We start from the raw sequence: 24451 nt of genomic DNA, 5'->3' as shown, positions 1-24451 counted from the left end.
ACCTTCCACCTTCAGGAGCAGAGCCACAGAAGATACTTTGATGGTAATCCAGGTGCACATGCTTAGATATTCACTGGGTATGACATGACCCTGAACTGGCAAAAACTGTGACATGAATTAAACATCCTTCAAGCAAGATCCCCAAAACACCACCACATCTTTGTTAACTCGAGTGCCATGTTTCATTAGACAACAAAGGAAAACAACTGTGCTTTTTCAAAAGTAGAGAAAACTCAGAGAAACACTGAACAGAAATAATGGAAGTTTGCTAAGGCATCTCCCCTCTCTCCACTATATCCTCACAGCACGGGGTCTCCTTGCAGGCCTCCTCCCATTTCAGCAACCCCAAAAGCCCTTCTGTGCTGTAACACACAGTTCCAAGACATTCTGGACCCATCAAAATAGATTTTCTATCTCCTCTGAGGTCTGTCTGTATGTCTGCTCCTGCTTTTCTCCAGACTCACTCTTTCTGTAACACTGCCATCGGCTTCCCTCTCGCTCAGATAGCAAGTTGTGCTTTCCATGCACCATCCTGCCTGGAGTCTGGCACACCTCCCTCAAGGAAGGACAGTAGATGCTGACAGGGAAGGAGCACTCCTATCCTGCCCCATCCCATGGCATGTCAGCTCCACCTGCAGTAGCCACCAGGCAGCAGAGCTCCTTCTCTGTTATCAAACCCTCTTAAAGTCACACAGCCTCCATTAGCAGTGCTCGATCTGCAGACAGCAGATAACATCCCCTGTGCTCCTCTCACCACTGAACATCTGCAGCTCTCCAGAGGAATTCCATGACAACAGGGGAGCCATCAGCTGGTGCTACAGGGCCCAGCAGTGCTGAGGGATGCTGATGTTGTCCAGCTGAGCTTGCAGGCAGATTTACCTTAACCTTATTTCAAACAGTCTTTGTAAGCCAGAACAGCTCCAAACATACATGTCAAAGATGCACGGGGGGGAGGGAGGGGGGAGCACAGTCAGGATGTTGAGTGGTTTGTGTTTCAGTACATAAAAGTGACGTGCCAGCTCATTGGCACTATCCCATGCCCAGCCTTGCAGTGCCCTCCCACGTGAGGAAGCCCTCACCAAGCACATCAGAATCTCACTGGTGCTGCTCAGCTCTGCTGGCCAGGGGGCTGAGCTGTCCCACTGCTTGTACTTCTGCTTGTATGGAAGGCACTGAGAGAAATGGGTACTGGAGAAAGAAGCAATGCCACCTTCTCCAATGACAGCACCTTCCATGGCCAAGGCACATCCACTGCCCTGCTGCCTAAATTCCTGTGAAAACACACACTCAGAAACAATACTAATGGAGAAAGACAGACAGAATACCTTTATTGAAAGCTTTCACAGTGCCCACCAGAGGTCTGCACACAGGTGACCAGGGGTGTTACAGTTTTTCTAACCTCTCTAGCCATAAGTATATATGTTGTCTACAGCCAAGCTGGGGTACAGATTTCTCTAATACTCACCCATAGAGATCCTTAGAACTGCCCCTTTGGAGCAGCTCCAAGGGCCCTCTTCTGTTTTGTCTCAAAGCTATCTTGCAAATGTCTTCTTCAAAACATCATGTCCTTGAGAGAGCTTAAGAATCTGTGAGAAAGAGCTTTAGTAACTTTCCAACACCACGTGAAAATGGGAACAACTCAGGAGAATCCATATAACTTACATGATTCTAAAAATCTACAAAATGAACACTAAATCTTTAGGCATCAGCCCCAGGGCTGGAGGTCTCTGCTCACCACGAGGAGGAGGACACAGCAGGGAGGCAGTGAAGGACCACTGACACAGCAGGTAGAAACTCCAGCTGTTACAACTGCAACCACTCTGAGCAAGGGCCAAACAAGCTGATCTAGTCTAGGAAAGTGAAGCTGTGGTGTAGAAGGCTTGGCCTTCCTCCTCCTCTGAGAAGGGTGGCAAGAAGGAAGGAGACAGGGAGATGGCAGCGAGTGCCCAGCCAGTCACCAAGGTGCCAAACTGGCTCTGGTTCTGATTTCTGGGGTGAGGGCATTAACTTCACTTGAAGGGAAATAAGCCACATAAGAATTTTAATATTAGAGCCATGGAGTCCTAGAGATTATAAGGGAGGTTCTGGAGTTCCCTTCCACAGAAGGAACAGATCACAGAAATATCTCTGCTCTTGGCTTGCTGCAGAGAGGAGCAGATCTTTTCTTGAGGTGCCTCTTTCTACAGTTCTAGTCTTCTACATACATGTGTTACATATAACCAAATTAACCAAATATCAGGTTCTAAAATGTGAATTTTATCTTCATTTGAATGGATTCTTATCTAGACTAAAGTCAAGGAAAATAGTGGGCAATAAATAAATGTCCTCTAAGAATGGAGCTTAAGAAAAAAAGCTTCTGCTTGTTTAACTGTTTTTTCCTAAACTGTATTACCAACTGTTACCAAGTGTATGCAATAATTAAACAGTTAACCATTCTAAGACAATTTTCTGCTTAAATAACCATGCATTATATATAACAGTCTTCTGTATTTTGCTTAGAGGTGAAAAATAAGTCTAGGGAAAAAACCATCTTAGAAGAACAGGATAACATAATTAGTACCATCTGTATGGATCTTGTAGCCTTATGAGGGTTTTACTGAAAGGATAGAGCAATGAAGTGTTATTTTATTTTTAAAAGACTGATTCAACTGGGCAACATCACCAACTTTTATAGACCAGTGTCACTCCTCAGACATCAATGGAATCATATCTGGTCTATTCCCAGAATGAAAGGAGGGATAACTCCAAGAACCTGTAAGAGCATTTATTTGAAGTGAATGTCAACTCCTCTATTAACTTCACAGAAACCCTTCAGATTTAATACTAATTTCAGGGTGTGTTAGGAAAATTTCACAAACAGTATCAGTCATATTGAAAGCTGCTACTCAGTTTAATATTTTGTTAACTCAGCTTTAATAAAATTAGGGTTTGGAGTCAGTTCTGGGAAGATCTCATATATTTTCTAAACTGATTCTTCCAGATGAATTTTGGAAATACAAAAACCCACTTGAAAAATAATCAGTTTAGTTTTAATCACCTCTAAATAGAGTTCATGTCTCCTGAAGGCCTCAGATAGAAAGAGTCAGGAAAAATTTTACTTCATGGCCTATGGTGTCAAATGAGTTGTAGCCCCTCCTATTCTTCTATCCATTTCACTCTAAACAATCATTCCAAAGTTGTTCCATACTTATGTTATATAAACTGAAAGAGAAGTCAAGGAGCAGAGTTCAAGGACAAAAAAATCACCAAAAAACCCCCCAATGTTCTATGATCTCCCAAATTATCAAGTTCCAAATAAAAACTTCCTTGAGTGTGTTTTTCAGTAGTTATTCTATTTACTTTGCATATTCAGTTTGCAACCATTTCTTAACCTCACAGGCCACTATGACACTACGTTCCATTCTGTATCACCAGGGGTACATCATAATTACAAATTTTTCTGCCACATCATTAACACCAAATGTTCCAATTCAGGAAAATTGCCTTGGCTTTACTTGTACCTTTTAATCAGCAAACAAGGTCAGCTTGACCTTCTGGAGGAACAAAAACCCTTCAGAGCCTCTATCAACCCATGATAAAATTCACTTGTATCAAGCAATAACAAGTCTGTTTTTTTTGTTTCTGCAAATCTGAAGCTCCTCCACGGGGTCACTGAGTGGATCACTGTCCTCAGTGCAACGTGTGTGACAGGCAGAAGCTTTAGAGGCCATTTTGTTTAACTTCTCTGCTAAAAGAAAGGTGGCTTGATAGAGGAGATGATACAGTTCTGTTCATTAAAATCTTGTCCTGGATTATAGGTCAGTTTTCTCTTCCTGGTTGTGGGAACAAAGGATGGCATCACCTTCTGCTTCAAGCACCATGAGGCACTTCATCAAGAAACAGGTCTTGTCTAGTGGAAATAATAGCTATTTTTGAACATATTCAGCACCATTTTTTTACTGTCAAATACAAGGTCTGAATGTTTCTCTGTTTTGGTTTTTTACTATTTATTTTATTATTTTTTTAAAGTGGAATGCAAATATTTTTCAGCCACAAGCAAATGGAGATGGTCCCACTCTAAAGGCACACCTGCTACTCGTGAGTGTAGCAAGACAGTCATTAGGTCTATTTCTTTCAGTGCATACTTGTAAAATCAAAGTTAGGACAAAGGTTTTTAAGAGAGAAACTTCTAATTTTTGAAGTCTTTTAAAAAAATCCCTCAGAAGGCTGTTCTGGGACCCCAGTCCCTCAGGGTACAGAAAGGATCACAAAGGTTACTTGGACATCCAACCTTAAGGGAGCAACAACACTTGGAATGTACTTTCACCAGCTTTCCATTTAAAGGGCTCTTTTCTCACTCTACAATCACATCAATCCTTAAGCTGATGAGGTCTGGCCACACATTCATCAGGTCTTTGGTCCTGTTTGACAAGGCTCCCAGGATTCACCTACAGTTTTTCTTTCACAGTCATCATGCAGGCTCCTTAAATCTCCTCTTCCTCCTCCAACACTCACAATTCCACCTGAAATTGTATTAATTCCCTAAATTAACACAATTGAATTGCATACCACTGGACTACTTTCCATTTCAATTATTCCAGCTACTCAGTTTCACTGACTTTTTTCTCAGAAAAGCGTGGAAATACATGAAAGGAAATACAGGACTCCCCATTTCAGTCATTCGTGAAACTCTGACACAAGGTTGGTTAACAGAAGTTAAATCTATTTTAGGATCATGGAATAATGAAATGGTTTGGGTTGGAAGGGACATTAAAGTTCATTTCATTCCACCCCCTGCCATGGGCAGGGACACCTTCCACCAGCCCTGTCCTTGGACACTTCCAGGGATGGGGCAGCCACAGCTTCTCTGGGCAGCCTGTGCCAGGGCCTGCCCACCCTCACAGGGAAGTTCTTCCCAATACATGTAAGAGAAATTTCCCCTCTATCAGTCTGAACTCACCATTCCCTGCCCTGTCACTCCAGTTCCTGATGAGCAGTCCCTCTCTGGCTCCTCTGTAGCCCCTTCAGCTCCTGGAAAGTGCTCTGAGATCTCCACACAACCTTCTCTTCTAGAGGCTCAATTCTGTCTCAGTTTCTGCTTATCTCAGGTCTTTGAGTCTCCAACCCAGCAGGGCTTGGATGATGATTGAAGTCACAATCAAATCTAATGACAAATTCCTGATGGGCCAGAAATTGTGTTTTCTTCACACTTAGAAGTGGTAGAACAACATGAGAAATTTGAAAGCTGAAGGGAGTTTTTTGGAAGAATGGGATCATCAATCTGAAATACAAGTCCAAAGTGAAAGTGCCACCTCTGCCTTAATTATAACCTTATTACTTTGATGCTACACTTGGCTGGGTCGTGTCCCAAAGCTGTGTTGAGCCTTGGGACCAGCAGTGCCAGACTCTGGGTGATTTTACACCTAAAACTACAGAGGTTTTATGACTTTCATTTAGCATTCTGTACTTGAACAAAAATTAAAAGGTCAGCTCTTCAACTTCTCTGGGAAAAGACTGATTATGGTACAACTTGGGGCAACCTGAAACAAAAGAGGAACAACTTAATTTTGACAAGTTCATTTATCTTTTGGTAAATTCTATGAAAATATGTTGATAAAGGGGATTACTCATTGAAAGAAAGTCTATATGTTTTTGTTTTTCAGCCAGGGTGAACTTGGTCCATACCCAGTGACAGTAAAGAATTTAAATGCCACCTGAGATGCCCAATTTGAGCTGGGAAAAGCACAGTGAGATCACCTGGGAATCTGCAAACAGGATTTCTTCCCTGGCTGTTGTTTTTGGAAGGAAAGTGATTCACCCTTGCTGAGTTCATTGCAAACCCCAAGTTACCCCGTGTTCCAGCTGCCACCAGTGATGGATCCAATGGTGATGCTGAATGATTTGGGGATTGAGAGTTACTTGGTTAATGTTTCCATTGCATTTCCTCTCTAGCACAAAGTATCATTATTGCAGAGTCAGGTAAGAAGAATGACATTTCGTAAAATTCAGGATAAAAGCATTTTCTAAACAATTAGCTTGATGTGTTCCCAATCAGATTCATGACTGTGATTTCTAGTTGTTTATCACTGATATAGAGAAAAAAAAACCATAAACAGTAAATTAAAATAACTGGAATTGACACTATGAGTTCCCAGGTTATGATAATTGCAATTTAGCTGTAGGCTACCTGCAAAATACCTGTAAATCTTTAAAAAAATTCTTTACTGATCCTGAAAAATCTTTACAGTGCCCTTATTTGGCATTATTCTTGTTTCTGGTACACATATGAGTTTGTTCCCAAAACACAGGCCTGTCATGAAGAACACAAAGGCTAAGCAGGCTTGGAACTCCTCAAAAAAAGCCTGTACTGCTAAAGAAAAGAAATATCCATTCCATTGGCAAGTTAGACTTTCTGAAGGAACTGGATATTGAGCTGTCTCACTAGCAGAAAGGAAGATGGATGACTCTTCCTGAATTAGATGCTTGAAACTTGCTTTCTGCTCAAAAGAGAATATGACCAATTTGGGAAAGAGTTGCCTCTAACTCTGGGAATGCTTTATCATAAATAGTAGATTGTATTTGAACTTTACTTGAGTGTTTTAAAGGTACTATTACAGCTTAACCTTCAAAATGAATAACAGTTTATTTGTGCAGTTACTCACTGAAATAGGTTGAGAAACCCAGTTTAAAAAATGTCCTACCCTGTCCTTTATGCCCTACTTTTTCTATTCATTATTAGCTGGGTTTATTACTCATCTTATTTGTTCCTTTTTAGGTTCAGAGGCAGCAGATTGATTACCTTGTGTTGGCACCTGAAGGGCATGGAGGCAAACATGAGCTCAGACCATCCTCTTTGGGTAAGAAGCCACAGGTGGACTCTCAAGGAAGCATTTTGTAGCTTCTGACCTTCCCCTGTTCATACAGAACCTTCCAGAAGGAAGTGTGGTACTCCAGGGAGAGTCTGGAAAGGTCACACTCAGAGAGAAGGGGCTCTCTTCCTGTAATGGGGTCATTAATTCTGGCTGTCCAGGTGATGAGTCCTGAAGACTCAGAACCACTTCCACTCTTTCTAAATGACTAAGATCTGGCACTAATCCTTTTCAGCAAAGAAACCTGTTTGCAGGAGATGAGATGCCAAAGGGGAAGCTCCAGTAATGAAGTTACAAGTAGCCCAGAACACACTGTCTGTATTTTTTTCCCCTGGATTTCAGCTAAGGCAAAACACTGGAGAGAAGGTGAGATACAGGAATCCCAGGTACTGCTTTTACTCCTACAGTGTGTTCTGGAAAAACTTTCACTGTTATGTGAGCACCTAACCTGAAAAATTCTATGCAATTTATAGCCAGTATTCAGAAACAAATACATCTTTAATACTGCTGAGGGGTTTTTAATTAGAAGAAAGTTGTCTAATAATTTCATTGCCAAAACCCAAAATCCATCTGTATTTTTGTGTGATTTAAGGGGCTCTATGAATAATCCAGCTATCATACAGGCCCTGGATTTGACTCATATAATTTACTAACAACATTAAGTATTGGAAATAAATTTGGATGCTCAGTTCCTTTTGGAACTTGGCCTGTATGTATGTACCAGGTCCCAAAACTTGTGACACAGTTCTTTGTTTCAGAGACAGGTGTGTCCATCAGAAGCATCAAAATAAAACTTATTATTTTTTTCTATTACTTTTCTATTATTTTTCTATTATTTTTCTATTATTTTTCTATTACTTTTAAATACATTTATGCTGAGTGCAAGGCATAATTAAATTATTTTAAGTACCATTATGTTTAATACCTATGAAATGGGCATTGGTGTAAACCCATATAAATCACAGGAAAGTCATGCAGGAGAAAAATGAAGAGCAAAGTTAAGCCAGACAAGCTTTCAAGAATTGTTTGTTGTTCACTAAATGTTCTAAAATACTTCATTAAATAATGCAGTGATGAATTTCTGTATTAGTAAAATATGGTGGAATTTCTAGGGCTGCTAAAAGTTAGAGTACTATTCTTTATTCAAAATATAATCAACTTGCACTGCAATGCCGTGCAAAAATAATGCTTTAATTTAGTTGCAGACATGATTCATTAGGATTCAAATGAAGGAGACAAACAAAAATCCACATTTGGGGTAAGCTTCTTATGAAAGTCCTAAAGAAAGGTGATGCCCAAGCCCCAGGCTGAGCCCACCCTGCCAGTGCCAGGCACTTCTGGACAGGGGTGAGGGGTGGCATTGGCAATGCTGGGTAATGGCTGGACTCGATGACCTTAGAAGGCTTTTCCAACCTAAATGTTTCTATGATTATGATTTAATTAACCTCTCGTATAAACTTACAGACACGATGAAATCAAATGTCTCAGTGACTCAAAACTGTCAATCTAAGTTTGCAATGCATATTCTTTAGGGTTTGGGTGAAAAAAAAAAAAGACAGTACAAGAGCATATTAGTAAAACCCTCTATACACTTATTTTTAGCACAGCCAAAACCTGTCTTGTTGGAATTTTGGGACTTGCCATTCCAATACATTCACAAATTCCATGGTTTTCTTACCTGTCACTTCAATGCAGAGCTCCCCTCGGCTTCAGGAGTAACAGCATTTGGATATTGTGCTGATTTTTCACATCCATAAGTTCCCTCTTCAAGCACTTAATAGGCTCTAAAAAAAAAAGAAAACAATACAACATGAGAAATACAAGAGTGCAGGGAGGGGTTACATTCATTGAACATTGGGATTTTTTGTTGTTTTTTCCCTTGACTTCACTGTAGACATTTCAAAGGTTCTTGGAAATGTTTCATGTGTCTCTTCCTTTGAGCATGTTCTCCTAAATTTCATTTAATTGTGCAGCCACCAAACAAGAGCTGTTCAGGCAGTGATGCAGAAGGATCCATCAGGGACTGCTTTCCCAATATTTTCCTGCATGAACAAGTAGGCAAGAGGAGAATGGAAAACAGCAGGAACAGTAGGAACATTCCATGGCTTGTTTCCTGCTAGCCTGACTTGCTGGCAGACATGAAAGCTCCTCCCTCAGCAGGACACTCTGATCTCTGGGCTACTGCACAGAATTGCCACAGGCTGAGGCAGGATCACCTCTTTCAATAGTTTTAAGACCAAAGTGTTTGAAGCCTTTTTTCAAGGTTTTGGGGTTTTTTATCATTTTGTTAAAATTGTCAAGCACTACAGACAGCTGATCACAACAAAAGCCAGTAACAAGGATAAGCTCACAGGCTCTGTGAGGAAAAATGTGTTACAGCACACCTAGTTTGATAAGCTTTTTCCTACACACTTGCAAGGCTGGGTAGAGTTTTTCTAGAGAACTCCTGGGAGATAATGGAGGGCCAGGAGAATGTAAACAGCACACACAGAACCAAAACCTCTTTAAAATGGAAAGGTGTATGAAAACCTGCACACAGTTCATTATCAACAGATCTGTATCAAGGTGGAGAGAACTCCAGAGGAGTCTGCAGGATCCAGCCTGTGGCCAGCACTATTCCCCATCTGGATGTGAATTCCTTGGGTGACAGCCTTTAGAAATAGGCTGCTAGAACACAGAATTTTACAACTCTGTGGTCAGGCAGGTGCTCCTGACCTCACCATCCAGCTGGGGAACATCTAGTTAAGGTGCAGGTTCTGGGGAATTACTGTGGATCACAAAATGGGCAAGACTCAGCCATGCCACACTGCAAAAGAAAATCCCCATGCAGACAAAGACCTGCAGCAAGAGCAGGTGGAATTCTGTCCTGCCCCACTCACCAAGGAGATCTCTGCTGGAGCACTGAGTCTGGGGCACTGTCCTGGGAGAAACATGGAGATCAACCCCAGCACACAAAATGTGACAGAGGAAAAGAGTGGAAAGCAATAGGACTGCCTAAGCCTACAGACCAACAACATGGTTTTCAAATACATGAAAGGTCACTATAAAGAAGACAGAAATAATCTCTTCTGTCTACTTGTAGCTGAAATAAGAGGTCACGGATTGAAATCACAGTAAGGAAGGTTCAAACTGGACTTCAGCATATGGTCCACGGGGAGAGCTTTAGTGACAGGCTAAAGAAACAGCTGTCAAGACTATTTTAAGGAGTTGTCTTCCTTGTCCTTCCCCATCCCACAGCTCCAAACTAAGGAGCAAGGCTAAGCTATGATAAATGGCATCACTACCTCAGTGCTGTTCCTGTGAATTTCATCAGTGTGTACATGAAAAATAATGTTATCTGGTTACAGGGTAGTACTCTAACATGGAATGTCTATGTTCTCAAATGTATTTTGGAAACAATTTTGAAAAATATCAAGGTAAGAAATTAAAGTGAAAAACCCTGGGAGGAAACTGGAAAGTGATGAGAATGTTCCCAACAAGGAAAAGCATTTTAGTAACTAAATATTAAATTATCCAGGTGAACCGTCTTAATTTTGTTCTATTTGGAAAGATCAGCATTTTGATTTTCAAAACATTTTCCAATGCTAAACCATCTTCCTGTTTTACAAAATCACAACAGTGTCTCGAGAGGAGCTTTTACCTCACCCCTCCAAGTGATAAACTTTAGGAGTTGTGTTCTTCAGAGCAATGTTTTCTTTGGGGTGCAAATGAATCCTGCTCTGCTGCTGGACAGACTGGTGCCTCCCAGCAGTGCCAGGCAGGGCTGGAGCTGTTCCCACACACAGTGTGTGCCCACATCTTGCCTCTGAAGGGTCAAGGGGATAACAACTGGCTGAAGAGAATCCTCTGAAAGTGTCAGAGGCAAAAAAACCCTTTCTCACACCTTTTGTGAAAAACAGCAGGGGCAATCCAAGAGATAATTATGATATAGGAAGGGCTAGAACTCATTTGACATATGCCATGTCACAGGCCATGAAATAAAATTTTTCCTGACTCTTTCTATCTGAGGCCTTCAGGAGAAGTGAACTCTATTTAAAGGTGATTAAAACTAAAGTGATTATTTTTCCAGTGAGTTTTTGTATTTGTAAAATTCATCTGGAAGAATCAGTTTAGGAAATATATGAGATCTGAGATCAGCTCAGTTGGTTAAAACTTGGTTGCATAATGCCAAGGTCATGGGTTCAAACCCCTCTGTGGGCCATTGACTTAAGAGTTGGACTCGATGATCCTTGTGGGTCCCTTCCAACTCTGAATAGTCTGTGATCTCTGTGATCTGTGATCTTCCCAGAACTGACCACAAACACTAATTTTATCAAAGCTGAGATAACAAAATGTTAAACTATCAGCTTCCAATGTTACTGTTTGTGAAATTTTCCTAACTCTGAAATTAGCACTATATGCCTGCAATCCATTCTTCCAGGAGGACAGCCTGAAGCTGTGGATCTGCAGAGCCCGCTGATGCCACTGCTCAGAGACACACAAAGTCTGGCCCTTCCCAAATTCCTCAGGAATATTTCAAGGGAGCCACATTGAGAGTGAGGGAGGCCTGACTGGAGTGCAGGTGGAGGTGGGAATGTTCACCATCACACAAGTGTTACAGTCTGGTAGTGGGGAAAGAAAGAGGGGGAGATAAAGCCAGACATCCCTGGATATGTTGCTGTGGCTGCATGACATTATTAGAGAAATGCCTGAAATGAGTTATGGAACTAATTAAGGAAATATAAAAGCCATGGATAAAAAGTTCCTTGTTAAGAATAATTGATAGTACAAATCTTATTTGAAAGGTTAACAAGCTCTTGAAAATTGTTGAATCAAGTACAGACTGATGTTTTTAATATAATTATATAGAGCTAGCAGATGGTATAGTCCTTTTTATTATATTGTCAGCTATTAGATTTTCATTTTGAAAGCAAATAACTTAATTATACTAAAGATTTGTATGGTTATTTTAAAAGATTTTTTCATTTTCTACTATCTGTATGTACTGATCAAATGCATAATATTTATCATTTATAGAAACCTGAAAGACAAGATTTAAATAAGAATTCAGAGTATTTTACTTTTTTCTGAAAAACTTTATTTTAAGTTTTAATTAAAAGCTCAATTGCCATAATGAATGACATAATTTTAGATATGTAAATATACTTTCAGACCAGCTGAGGTCTGAAGTACTTTAAGAAAATAAAGCTGCAGGAAAAAACTACTCTCAATTCAATAATTCTAGTTCCAAGAAGCCACTGAAAAATTAAACTTAATGTGCCAGATGATCCACCAATTCAGAAAGATGAGGAGTCAGGTGATTACCTCATTCTTACACCCTCCAGTCTGCCAGTCTGAATCTGAGACCTCCTTTTCACCCATGTTCTGAAACTCTGCAATAAATGTCACTACCTACCTTAGTGTTTCTAAAACAGAATCTTCATATAAGACTCAGACTTCTGCCTCCCATCGTGCTACTTCTGCTACTGAGTAACACATTCCACAGACCTCTTACACATCAAAGCAAAGCTGAGGAGAGTTCAGGATTCATAGATGGAGTAACAGCATAATTTTCTCATTGCGGTCAATGAGGTTGCACTGTCTGAGCACAGCAAGGAAGCAGTTCAGTTCATCAGGAGCTGGAGTGACAGGACAAGGAGTAATGAGTTCAGTCTGAAGGAGGGGAAATTTAGGTTAGATATTGAGAAGGATTTGTTCCCTGGGAGGGTGGGCAGGCCCTGGCACAGGTGCCCAGAGAAGCTGTGGCTGCCCCATCCCTGGGAGTGTCCAAAGCCGGGTTGGACAGGGCTTGGAGCACCCTGGGACAGTGGGAGGTGTCCCTGCCCATGGCAGGGGGTGGGGCTGGATGGGCTTTAAGGTCCCTTCCAAACAAACCATTCTGTGATTCTGTGATTTACTAAGAAGGTGAGTGCTCTAATTTATTCTTACAAGTGTCAGACAAAATGGAGTTAGTCCCAACTGATTTTGGAATTTTCCATAAGGAGTACTCATCGTAGACTCAGAGAATAGTTTGGGTTGGAAGGGATCTCAATGCTCATCTAGTTCCACCCCCTTGACATGGTCCACTAGACCAAGTTGCTCAAGTCCTTACGAATAAGGACATGAATTATACCCTTTGTATTAGTGTTCAACTCATCTAAATGTAGCAATCAGAAAGAGAAGCATGTACTTGTTAAGATTCCTGTATAATCACGGGGCAAACCACCAGACACCTGCCAGGGCCCTTTGGAGGTGCTGTTTGCATTTACCAGAGTTAGCAGAAGTCCAAACTGCTCCTGAGGAGAATACATTTTAAACAGGTAAGTTAGATGGAGGAAGAGGGATACTATACAAACTTAAGCCTCACTAAGTTAGAGAAAATATGCCCATATTCCTCAAAGTCATCAATATAATTTGCCTTGGGAAGGGAACAGAAAGCAACACTTGCCCAAATGCCTTCCCAGCTGTGCTTTCATTTCCAATTCTTCAGGCTAATGCTCATCCCTCCCAACAACTCGAAGCTCTGCTCACATGGCATGTGAGGAACCTGGGGATGGCTGTCAGTGAGGCCATAAAAATAGATAGCCTGAGCTTGATGGCTCTTGAAATAATCACACTGCATCAGTGCTTCAGCTGGGGTAGGAAATGAAGGATGGGAAGAGCTCCTTCTGTGAGCTAAGAGTAAATAACTGACCCAGACAAGCTCAGACATCCTGCAGTTTGAACTTAATGAATTCACTGGACTCTTGACTGGATTAAAATAAATAAAACATACTTTCTCACTTGCAAGTCCCCTCAAAACAGTCACAAAACAACTACCAGGTCACTTGAAGGAAACTAAAAGTCATCTAAAACTTCATGGATTTTTAACCAACGGGCTACAATCGAAAAGCTGTAACAACAACGTGTTCAATTGTCTATTTCACACTCTTGTAGTCATTGTCAAAGGACTGGATTTATGACAGTCTGTCCTTCTCTACAGTCTTTGTCACCACAATCAAGCATTGCAATTTTATAGACTTATATGTTCTCTCAAAGATAACAGTAACCAATATTCCTTTGACATTTTCAATGTTCTATAATTTTATGGAATGGTTCTTCTTATTCTTCCTTTTATGTTCTCAGAACTGATGAAAAAGTGATGAAACGGCCAACAAAATAAAATACAGAATTATTAAGAGGTTAAAGTAGTGAGCCTGACTACTGTCTCTTATGCAACACACTCAGGGCCTAAAGATTTTTGTTTCACTTTTCATCATTCTTGTCATAGCTGTCTTGCAAAGTAACATCACACTACACAACAAGCTCCCACAGGAACTGCAGATCATATCAAGCATCACCACTTCCCAGCTTAGACAGTAGGCTCATTTCAGTTGATTCCATGTCCTTTAAAAACTGCTTAGCACACCACACGTGCTTCTGCCCCTTCCTGTGCAGATATGTGTAGGTAGGGCTCAGGATAAATCCCAAAGAAACTGCTCTGCTGCAGACACTCCTCCTCCTACAGAGATGAAAGAGCCAGTAAGTGACAGATGTTTGTCACGCTGATAATCCACCACTGGAAGGAATGTGAGCCTGCAGTAATGGAGGGAGTGTAAGAAACTGTGCTGTAGAGCATTAGTGGTGTCCTAAAACGAACTGAAGATGAAATAACACAGTAAGTTCTCAGTGGGGAAGGAAAATGTAACACAGTTATCCTTACATGCCAAACCCTTGAACAGACTCTCCAGCTGATCTACCATGTGGTTCCTCTGTGAATTCAAACTGGAGGCAACAGGGAAAGGATGAGTGGGGCATAGGTACAGTGCAGGCAGACTAAAGAATAAGAAAGAACAGAGAGAACTGCACCACTGAGTGTAGAATCATTTCCTGGACTGCAAACACTTCACCTGCAGTTTTGCTTCTGTCTTTTGCAATACGCCTGCACTCACAAGGTTTGTGAATGATGAGAGCACATTAGTTATTGTAATCAAAGGAAAGGAGATTGCATCACTGAAGCTTTTCTGGTATTCAGATTAGTTATTTATGTCAGTCTTCTTTTAAATTTTTTTCCCATAAATGTGAATATTTTGTGTGTTTTACGTTATCTATATCTCCACAGACTCAAGTGTCAATCTACACTTCGAACATCTGAAGACGTGAACGTGAGGAAGGAGTGGAGAAGATGTGAATGAGGAGAGTGTCACATTTCAACACTGCAGAGTCCTGCTTTGGCTGGTTCCTTGTTTGGAAGCTTTCCTGACCCCTGATCATTGTCATCTCATCCTCAGCCCTTCTGTGTGCACAGCACCCTCACTGGAACCTGGGGGAACCAGGTCCTCTTCGTATTCTCCTCCCAGGGGCAATCCCTTGCAACCAGCAGCACAGAGAGACTTCTGCCCTGCTTCAGGTTCTTGATAGTTTGGGATGTGCCAAGATTTCAGGTTTCTGGTATTTGATGCTAAGCCTAAGGTAACATAAAAGGGCACCCAATAAAGGGGTTTACATAGTGAGTTGTACCTTCCAATCTCATTCCTGCTGCTAGTTGGGAAGTCACAAAGTCCTCAGTAGTGATAGTCTCCTTCACACTAATAAGCTTTGGGGCCTGGGCTAAGAGCAGAAACTTCTCCCTCAAGGACTTAATCCAACAAAATATTTGAGCATATGCATAATATTTAAGGGTAGAATGTTAAATGTTTTGCTGAATTGTCATCTAAAATGCATAACTGAATAACAAGCAAACTAGGTCAGAGTGCTCAGAAACACTTCTCCTTTGAACCCCTACTGTAAGACAGCTAAAAAAACCCCAATTCTGACAACCAGCTGAAAAGAACCTACAAGTTGTTATTACTTTTTTGAGTGTTTGACGCCTTCTTATTCCTTTGATGCTCTCACAAACAGTGGGTTTTACAGGGGAATACAAAAAATTGAGATAAAACTCCTTCAAATAAATACCCAGACTAATATCAAGTAGCTTTTTAAATGCTGTCCCACCAAATTGTCTTTATGAGCCAAAGAAAGGTGCATAGATATTCCTGTGTGAAATGCTGCCTGGCAATGCTTTCAGAAGGAAGGATCAGAGGAGTTTGCATGCAGCTCAAGGCAAAATATGCCACTTACAAAAGACCATGGAAGACAGCAGGTAATTCAAGAATTAGAAACACCTTTTGACTGAGAAAACCTGAAGGGCAAATATGATCTCGTGGACAGAAAAAGGATTCAGGTGATTTTCAGTAAAAATATTCCAATCCCTAGAGAGGGACCAACTGGCTTCGAGCTATCACAGACCAACAGACAGCGCTCAGTTGCTTCTGCAGGGAACCTTCTGAGGTGGCCAGGAGGGAAACAGGTCTCTGGCTGGCAGGATCTGCCCAACAGCCAGTCTCTCATCCATCTGAAATCAAAGCAGGCAGAGCAGAAAAGAAGGGCATTAATCTATAAATTATGTGGGTGATTTTTTTTATTCTTTTTAAAGGAAGAAGAAACTCATGTAATGCAAGAATACACAGAATACAAACACCAAAGGAGAAGGGAAAAGTGAGAGAAAGCATGAATAGAGATCAAAGTAAAAGAGGGGTGGACAGTGAGATTACTCTGGGGTCTAGACTTGATTTAGTTAATGCATTGGGCAAGGCTGGAGAAATATGTAATTTTTGTAAAGTAACACAGTGCACTGCAGGAACAGAACAGAGGAACCAGAAACAATGGGAAAAGAGATAACAGGAAGGTAAAGCAATCATGGTGGGGATGTGAGGACAGGATGAAAGAGTACAAAATAGAGCTGGTGTTGAGCTGCCACATTGCAGAATCCCAGAATCACTAAGACTGGCAAAGCCCTCCCAGCCCCTGGAGCCCACCCTGTGCCTGATGCCCACCTTGGCAAAGCCCTCCCAGCCCATGGAGCCCACCCTGTGCCCGATGCCCACCTTGGCAAAGCCCTCCCAGCCCATGGAGCCCACCCTGTGCCCGATGCCCACCTTGTCCCCCAGCCCAGAGCACTCAGTGCCATGGCCACTCCTGCCTTGGGCACCTCCAGGGCTGGGCACTCCAAACCTCCCTGGGCAGCCCCTGCCAAGGCCTGACCACCCTTTCCAGGTAGAAATTCCTGTTGCTGTGCCCCCTGCCCCTGCCCTGGCCCAGCCTGAGGCCGTGCCCTCTCCTCCTGTCCCTGTGCCCTGGAGCAGAGCCCGACCCTCTCCCCGGCTCCCCCCTCCTGGCAGGGATTGCAGAGCCAGAAGGTGCCCCCTGAGCCTCCTTTTCTCCAGGCTGAACCAACCTCCTGCCCCCTCCCCACCCCAGCTCCTACAGCTGTTTCTGCTGCTCCAGCCCCTTCCCAGCTCCATTCCCTTCTCTGGCCCTTCTCTGTCTTTAGACTATTGCTGGTAAAGTATGAAGTAATAAATATGAAAACAGAGAGAACAAAGCAGGCTCCAAAGAGGCTCTCTCCTAGGAGACCATTCCTCATCTCAGGGGTACAGACAGAGATCATTGCTGTCACTCAGGAGACATTCCCACCCTGACAGTGGGAGCAAGCAGAGCCCAGTGCCCTCTGCAGTGCTGCTCCCCAGTGCTGCACTGGGTGGGTAATGCAGTGGATTGCAGGCATATTGCTCAGGGGAAGGTCTGGCTGTGGCTCTTGGAAGGGCTGACTGAAGAGCAGCAATGGGCTCTTGCATTGACATACAAGGCAGTGCCTTTCCTGGATTATGCTGCAGAAATCAACCAGTTTCACAGCTGGGTCTGGGTTTTTTTCTGGGTTAGTGGCAGAGCCTTGCAGGTTTTGACACAGCAAAGTATGCATTTCACAATATCTATATACAGCAAATTACTACACACAATGCATACACACAGTGAAATATGCATTAAGCCCATAATAATGAATACTGTTGGCTACATTTTTAGTTACATTAACACCCAGCATGAAGAGCAGTTAATAAGATCATGAGCTGGTTCCACTTCCAAGTTAAAGAATATATAAACCCAGACTGTAAACAAAGATTTTCAATTAACAAAAATGAAACAACAGGAAAACCCTCCACAACAAAACCCCTGAAATTAAGAGCACTACTATTCGAGATGAACAGAAGAGCCTCAGGATATAACTGAACTCAGAAACTCAAAATCATCTAAAACTTTTTCTACAGGAAAAGAAAGAGCTTCAGGAGGCTTCCAGCCCTAACTGGGTGATAATCACCTCTAAAGAGGTACTAGCTATACACTGGAAGTAAAATAAACAGCATAAGAAAACTACATTTTAGATAGAAAAGTGTGAGAATAATTCAAGAATGGCCCCATAACAAATTTTTCTACATAATAACAAGTGCCTTCAGTTCTATAAATAGAACATAAAAAGAAGACATTAAGATGGTGTAAGAATTAAGACTATTTTTTACGAATTTATTTTAGAATTAATGCTTTTCTTTGGCTTTCAATAAGGGAAGAAGTGAAGAGTCTCAGGCAAAAACCACACTGTCTAATGGGAATAAAGTAGTGAAATGGAGGCTGCCACTGTCAAAAAAACACAGAGATCAAAGGGTTTTATGTGCTTACACTCTGAGGACCAGAGAGTTTCCTTCCCAGAATATATGAAAGCATAGAGAGATGAAGTGCAAGTGAAATAGGAGAGGCCTCTATCAAAGAGGTGAGGCACTGTCTGACCAAAGAGGAGCTGAAATCATACTTATACTTCAGAGAGAGGCCAAAAGGTGAGCCAAATAGCAGCAGATCCATTAGTTTTATCTCAATGACACTAAAGGCTCTTGAACACATTCACGGGGAAGTGTAATAGAAAACCTGGGTGCAAACAGAGCTGAAGGGGCAGCCTGCAGTGGTGTGGCAGCTCTGCCTTGCTGTGGCTGGCGCAGGGCATGGCACAGACCAGCTCAGTGTGGCTTCTGTGAAGCGACAGCTGAACCCAGTGATATGGGGATTGGGTAAGCCTGTACAACACGTAAGGAACTGGCCAACAGAAAAGAGGGAGAAAGCAAGGGAAAAATACAAAATGCAAAGTCAGGCATTTATTGACTAATTACAGAAACTTGCGAAATGCCGGGAGTGTGGCACCTGGAAATGGCACAGAGCAGAGCACAGTGGTGAGACCTTCTCTGCAACAGCTGCAAAGCTGCTCCCCAAACCTCACTCAGGACCAGACCCAGAGCAGGCAGGAGGGTGATTAGAGGCTCTCTCCTAAGAAGACTTGAAAAAACGACTAAAAGGCTTTCTTGTTTAGCCCAGCAAAACAATACAGCCGTGTTCAATGTACACAGTGGGAAGGTGAAAGAAGGGCAAACATAGTGCTGGCAAAGAACAGATGGGTAAACTGGCATGAGACAAAGCTTGTAGGGACAGGTGAATCCCTCCAGCCCTGTGCTTTCTGTTCACAAGCACTTCACAGCAATAATTCCATCATAAATGCCCCTCTTGGTGTTGAGTGTACTGGGATTGGTCTTGCACTGAAGGCACTGTGTGTCAGTTTGGCAACCAGAGCACACATTACACTGTAATAATATGTTTCTACTTACTGAGGGGGGAGTGTGTTCCTCCTTTGTCTCTGTAATCAGAGAAAGGACCAAAACCCTTCCAGTGGGTAAGCTCATTAAGAGCCATAGGAACACAGGATAATCCTGCTCAGAAAGGACTTCAGCAGATTTCAAGTCCACCCTCCTGCTCTTGGCAGGATCAGCTGCATGGGGTGCAATGGCTGCACCCACTCTGGACTTGAAAAGCTCCAAGAGTGGAGACCACACTACCTTTTTAGCAACTTGTTCCACTGATTAAAGATTTGATTGGGATAAAGCTTCACTCTATATCTAGATGGAAAAAGCCCAGTGCAATCCCACATCCTCCAAAACACAACCAAACTATGAAAGGGAATTTAGCAGACAAATATTATAAGGAATAATGTAACAATTGCCTTCACTCAGACTTCTCTCTTTTATGAAGTACTCATTTAAATACAGAAGAGTCCTAAACCCTTTGGGTTCAGGTAAAACATAATATTTCCTTCTTGCCACCTCTTTCAAATCTAAGTGCAGACAGAGGCAGAAAGAGCAGGGATCTAATTGTCTCTTCAGACCCTTTCTGACCCTGTGATTGAACCACTGAGCACACAAAGCCCAAAACAAGCATCTCTGGAGTGTTTGCCACAGTTTCCTTTCTTGTTTGTGCCATGGTAGGGAACAGAAATCGTGTGCTTCAAGAGACAGTGAGAAATGGTTTGTTGTGCTGAGTAGAGCTCCCACTTTATTAGATCCTGGACACCTGTTGGGAAATTGGTCACACACAGACTCTTTCCAAACCACTCTGTCCCACTTTCCTTCCAGAAACCTCAAGGACAGTCCCCATTTCAGGGCAGTCAAAAATCTGAAGGCAATAGGGAGAGAGAAATAGGTTAGGGGAAGGAGAGCAAAAGCAGGATGTAAGTTAATTCATTGTAGGCAGGATGACAGAAATGGGTCTTTAAGATGGACATCCATGTGCACAGTCCCTGGAGGGAAGTTCCAGGAGGTCACACAACACTCAGGAGCCAGCAGAGAGGTGCAGAGGATGAGCTGGCATTACCTTCCCCTGTTGGGTTTTCTGAAGAACAAATTTAATCTGACCCAGTACAGGAATACTTTAAAAAAATTACAGATTTTATGTAAAATATTACAGATTTATGTAAACAGAGGAAAACAGAGGGTTTTTTTTTTCTCCCTTGGCCTGGAAATGTAGGCTATAAACAAAACCATCCAGTGTCTGCTCTATGTAGACTGCAAGGCTCAACATAGCAGGCAATCAGTGTGCATGCATGTGAGTGCTCACTCATTTAAATGTTCATAAATGAGTTAACAGGACTATATCTCCAAGAGAAAAAATACTGTATCAGTATCAATTAAATATTTTTTGATAATTTAAATAAGTTTCTTGATTTCCACAAATTCATCACTGATAAAAAGGTGTAAAACATCCTTGTAATATTTCCAAATAGAAATCTTTTTAAAAATACTGAAGACCTGGGGTACTAATTGACAGGAAGCTCAACAGGAGCCACCAGTGTGCCCAGGTGGCCAAGAAGGCCAAGGGGATCCTGGCCTGGATCCAAACTAGCGTGGCCAGCAGGCCCAGGGCAGTGACCCTTCCCCTGGACTCTGCCTTGGGGAGGCCACACCTTGAGTGTTGTGTTCAGTTCTGGGCCCCTCAGTTGAGGAAAGAGATTGAGGGGCTGGAGAAGGGACTGGATGTGGCACTGAGTGTCCTCTGAAACACCTCCAGGGACAGAGAATCCACCATGTCTTGATCCAACCCCACTGTGATCACCAGCCCAGGGCACAGAGTGCCCTGGGCTGGTGATCACAGTGGGGTTGGATCAAGGGTTGATGATCTCAGAGGTCTCTTCCAACCCAACTGAGAAGAGCAACGAGGCTGGAGAAGGGACTGGAGCACAAGCCCTGTGGGGAGAGGCTGAGGGAGCTGAGGGTGTTCAGCCTGGAGAAGAGGAGGCTCAGAGGTGACCTCAGCACTGTCTGGAACTGCCTGAAGGGAAGTTCTGGCCAGGTGGGGGTTGGTCTCTTCTCCCAGGCACTCAGCAATAGGACAAGGGGGCACGATGGGCTCAAGCTCTGCCAGGGGAAATTGAAGTTGGAGAGCAGAAAAAACTTCTTTGCAGAGAGAGTGCTCAGGGATTGGAATGGGCTGCCCAGAGAGGGGGTGGATTCCCCATCCCTGGAGGGTTTTCAGCTGAGCTTGGCCGTGGCACTGAGTGCCATGATCTGGTAAAGGGACTGGAGTTGGACCAAGGGTTGGATTCGATGATCTGGGAGGTCTTTTCCAACCCAATCGATTCTATGATTCTATGAATCTCTCAGATGTATATAATTTGGGCAGGTTGATGTCATGGAGAAATATAAATCTCACAGATTATTCTCTTACCTTTACAGGAACAAATATCCCAAAGTATTTCACAGTGTTTCCAGTACCTCCTGAAAAACAACAGAATCACTTCATTTCCATGCAGTGCATAGACCCAATCCCATGTGAAGATAATAATTTCTATTTGTGGCATATACTTTAAGCAAACACAGCTTCATGGCAAGAAATACTTCACTTCAAGATGATGAAATTAATTGTAACTCATGTTCATTCTCTTTGCATTAATACAGTAACCCCAAAGAAACACATCAAAATATTTTAGCTTTAATGGAGCACTCCTTGGATATTTGTTTATCCTAAAAACGTTCCTCTGGTGAATACTTTAGTTAATTGTATTCTCTTATTTTCCTCTTCATCCCACTGGTGCTTTAAAGAAGCCACGGCTTTTGTTTATCTTTAGTTCAGCTTTTTGTTTGTTTAATTACCTCATCTGAAATTCTGGTTTGTAAATCAATCTCTTTTGAGTGTTGATTAAGAGCAAACACTCAAACAAGCCTAGACACAAACAGCAGAAGTTTCCCATCCTGATGCCCAGAAGCTGCACACACTTCTGACTATGAGCAGGTCTGGATATTTCCAGGTATTGAACACATGACTAATCTGAACAGATGTGGATGTGGTGTTGGCTTGCTCCTCTGGAGGAACACTTTCTCCACAGACAGCATCTTCCAGAGATGATGACTAATACACTGAGAGCCTTGGTGCTTGTGGAAGGCATGACCTGGAACCACAACTCTTGAAATAACACTTGTTCTTTCTCAAAAAGATATTTATGAAACCTTAATTGCTGGTGGCACCAGCAGGGCTGACTGAAAGTGTCCACCACAACCCTACAATGCACGTGCATTGTTGGAGGGTGCCACGAGTTTCCTCCCTTTAATAATTCAGTAGCAATTTCCTCTTTTGCCTTTGGCCTATTCTCTTACCAAATTACTAATTTATACTTAGTGGAACTAACAGAACTGCAAATGTTGGACAATATTTATTTCAAGCCAATAAGGTTTGAAGTTCTTAAAATTCTCCATCTCTCTAACCCTTAAGAATCTGTATTTCCTCTTTCCATCCCATCTCTCAAGAGGGGTTACCTTTCTGGAACTTGCAAATCACAGTAAACAAAGGTCAAAGAATTGGCTCTTTGGGAGCAGAATCACATTTGGGGAGTTTAAAACCATTTCCAAATGTTAAGAGAGGCTTTTAGGCATGAAAGGCAAAAAGCCAGGAGAATTGGCCTTTAGAATTAGTCTGCTTTTTATGTATCTTGTACCTTCTCAGTTCAGATAGGTGAGAGTGTATAATAACAAACACAGGTCACAATATGTAACTGAGACACTCTAAAAAGCATCAGAAATCTCCGTCTTCACCAGTGGTCTTGATCATCTAATGCTGATTCCACAGAGCTGTCAGACAACTCTTCTGCCACTCAGACCCCCCTTTCTGTCCTTTCTGTTCAGCATTAGGCTCTCCTTGCTCTCTGCTGGGATATGTGCAGAAGAAATGAGGTTTCACCTTAATGTCTGTATGTACCTTGGGGTAGAGAAACCACTTCCACTGAGATTATGTGACAATCACACACCTAACCCCAAATAATTCCTTGTTGGCAGCCCCAGATATCTCCATTTTAAATAAGCCTTGCCCAGGACAGAATGTGCAGAACCAGGTTAGGACTACAGATTGTGCTTCATAAATCAGTGTGGACATTTCTAGGTCTATGGGGGTATAGAAAAGAAAGACCAACAAAGAAATCTCTTGAAATAACCTTGTGTTGGTTTGGGATTTTTTTTTAAAAAAAGAAATTCTGGCTCAGAGCAAGAGCTGTGATTCTTTACAGCTGTCATATGCTATTGTGGCACAGGATGATTCATTTTAAAGTAGTGTAAAGGAGACAGCAAGAAAGACATTCCTTTACTCTATTTCCAGTGCAATGAATCCATGGAACAGCCTCAGTAAATTCCAGTCATTACATTAAAAGAAAATTAAGATGTTTTCCATATTTGATACATGTTGGATATACTGTACATTGATGCATAAAATAATGTATTTTAAAAAGTAATGAGAACTTAATTCCAAAAGAAACAATGAAGAGGACATATGGAAATCCTCCCTGGAATTTCTGAAACCCTGCACAGAAGCCCTCCGTGAGTATTTAGAGACTTATGAAACTGAGAATGAACTTAAATTGTTTCAATCCCTGAAGAGTGAAAAGGTTTTGCAGCAACTTCTGTGCAAACAATGGCTAATGAATCAGGATTCTTCAGCCTGAGAAAGATGGTTGAGGGAGACAAAGCCTCCTATACAGTTATGAAGGGAATGGGAATGGAAAGGGGATGAGGCAATTTGTTCAGTTTCCCTTAGATTTTTTACTAGAAGCAGGTGGCATCCAGCAAAGCTGCACATAACAGGTTTAGAAGAGCTGAACATGGTCAGTTCTTCTCCCAAGGTGTGGGTGAGCCACAGAAGAGGGCAGTGAAAGGGAGATTGGGTAAATTAAATGGACAGATAGAGGGTAACCAGAAACTCCCTGAGGCACAAACAGTTACACGGAGACTATTCCAGGGAAGTGCCTCTGTTTCCTCTAGTCCTACACTCCATCCTGCTGGACACTTCCAAAGGTAGCACTGAGCTGCCTTGGTGCCACACACCTGCTCTTGCACCTGCCAGGGCAGTGGCACACTCAGCACGTGCCAGCCAAGCAGGAGGACCTTGCAGCATTCTGTTGCTGGGCTCTGTATGACCAG

This window comes from Pithys albifrons, chromosome 9 (assembly GCF_047495875.1).
Source record: "Pithys albifrons albifrons isolate INPA30051 chromosome 9, PitAlb_v1, whole genome shotgun sequence".
NCBI lineage: Eukaryota > Metazoa > Chordata > Aves > Passeriformes > Thamnophilidae > Pithys > Pithys albifrons.
This window is presented reverse-complemented; position numbering follows the sequence as displayed.